Source organism: Rutidosis leptorrhynchoides, chromosome 4, assembly GCF_046630445.1.
Source record: "Rutidosis leptorrhynchoides isolate AG116_Rl617_1_P2 chromosome 4, CSIRO_AGI_Rlap_v1, whole genome shotgun sequence".
Taxonomy (NCBI): domain Eukaryota; kingdom Viridiplantae; phylum Streptophyta; class Magnoliopsida; order Asterales; family Asteraceae; genus Rutidosis; species Rutidosis leptorrhynchoides.
In genome coordinates, this window is record NC_092336.1 from 226,957,412 (window position 1) to 226,959,748 (window position 2,337).

Sequence of the window (2,337 nt, forward strand, 5' to 3'; positions counted from 1 at the left end):
TTATTAGGAAAGCTTCGGTTGATTCTACCTTCTTGATGTAGTTTTTCATTATTTCTTCTAAGCTTTTCGAAGGTTGGGATGTTTTGTTGAGGTTGTTGATTGTAACCTTGGTTATTTTGTGTTTGACTATAACCTTGGTTGTTTTGATAATTTGAATTGCTTTGGTTGCTATAAGGTTGGTTGTTGTAAGGTTGTTGGTTATTGTATTGGAGATTGTTGTTTCGGTTTTGGTTGTAGTTGTTGTTATAACTTTGGTTTCGGTTTTGGTTTGTGAATCTGGGTGGTGTATTGGTTTGATTGTTGAATGACACTTGTTTTTGATAGGATTGTAGTAGCTTTGGTTAGATGATCCTCCCCGTTGGTAGTTTTAACTAATCACGTAGTTCACATGAACATTCGAATTCATGGGAACATCATCTAGATCAATATTGTGGTATTGAGTAATTTGAGGACAATTCTTCAGGAGATGTGGACCCTCGCATCTTTGACAACTAACTTGTATTGCAACTACCATTTGTTGAGTCTTTTTCAACTCCTTACCAAATGTTTGAAATTGATTGTTCAAGCTTGCAAGCGTCACTTGTCCATTTTCACTCCCGACTTGTGCTACATTCGTCCTTGCTAAATCTCGTGGTGAAGGTGCCCATTCATATGTGTTGACCGAGATATCTTCTAACATAATTTCGGCCGCATTTGGTGATTTGTACATAAATACCCCACCGAATGAAGAATCAAGATTTCGCTTTGTTGACATATTACAACCTCGATAAAATGTGTTGAGGTATTCCTTCTTTGTTAAACCATGTGGTGGGCAAGCTCTTAGTAACTTCTTGAATCTAACCCATGCATCATACAAACTCTCATCACCCCGTTGGGTGAACCCATTAATCTCCATTCTTAATCGCTCTATTTTGGACGGTGGAAAGAAATGATTGATAAACTCGTTTGTTAACTCTTGAAAAGATCTTATGGAATCCGATGGTAAGTTTCGCATCCAAGCTTTTGCGTCTCCTTGAAGTGTAAAGGGGAATGCCCTTAACTTAAAAGCATCATCGGTGACGTTCTTGGTTATGTAAATATCACAAAGTTCATTGAATTGTTGAATATGCTCGAACGGATTTTCATCTATTAACCCATGAAAGTAAGTATCCTTGATTAATGTGAAAAAGTTACCCTCGATCTTCCAATTATCTGCTTTAATTGGTGGTTTTGTTATAGCCGGTGCTATCAATGTTGGTGTAACCAATCTAGCGTTCTACATTGGCGTGTCGTTTAGGTCATTCAGTACTTCTTGATCGACTGGAGGACCATTAGGATTGCCCTCCTCATTAACAATTGGATTACCATTTGGATCCATCTCTTCTAAACAAAATGGAAAAGCTTCAAAGTTTTTCCTTAATATCCTTGCTTCTCTACGATAATAAACCCCTTGCACGTATTGTTTCGGATCGGAGAATGGATGTGTGAATTCTTTATCCTTGTGGGACCTTGTTTTCATACACCAAAGGCACCTATCCTTCAATCACAACACAAACACAACGGTATTTCCAAACAAAAATAATATATAAAATGCGAAAAGTAACTTCCACAAGGGCAACCCCTTACGAAAGGATCGAACAATCAAAAGTTTAACCAAATAACCCACTAGGCTAACCGCATCCCTGGCAGCGGCACCAAGAAAGTGTGATGCGTGCGATATAATACATCTTTTACCCTCTAAATTTATATTTGACTTAAACATTACAATCAAGCACACAAAACTAACTAGCACTTAGAACCCGGTTGTTATAGCACTTTAATGAAAGTATTCTTATCAAGTTCGTCCCAAGAGAAGTGGTGTAAGTTGGTTATTTGAAACTAATAATTGTCCTAGGGTTTGTTTGATTGTGGGGTTTTGATTGATTTTAACTAACAACTAAAACTTGTGCAATTAAACAAACCTAAATTAACAATTAAACTAGAAGCAAGAAACAAGTTGCAAAGTATGTAAAGCTTAAATCAATTAACTAAGACGTGTTCACTTATCCAATCCTCTCTATGCTTGGCTTGCCCCGTTTAGCCTATTTTGTTATTTCATAAGTTGTTGAACTATTAAATGTTAGAATCACTTCTAAAACTCAAATCAAATGATACTCCACGTATTCACATAAGCTTTTATCCTAAGATCGAGTTAAGCATGATTTGGTCATTAAGATTGAGCTTGAGTTAAAATCACATAAAACTCCTAACTATCGAAATCACTTAAGATAATCGTCACTACTATGTTGACTAAAGGGCAATTGAAAACCAACCTAGATCAAGAACACAATCACTTGTAATTCCTAAGCTAGTTGTCTA

At 36.4% G+C, this 2,337-nt stretch overlaps 1 non-coding gene across 1 annotated transcript; it reads left to right on the top strand.

The window, feature by feature from the left end:
* The first annotated feature begins 797 nt into the window (after nucleotides 1–797).
* Nucleotides 798–904, top strand: LOC139845712 (small nucleolar RNA R71). Its single transcript, XR_011758474.1, has one exon. It is a non-coding gene; the product is annotated as a small nucleolar RNA R71 (small nucleolar RNA).
* Nucleotides 905–2,337: the final 1,433 nt, after the last annotated feature.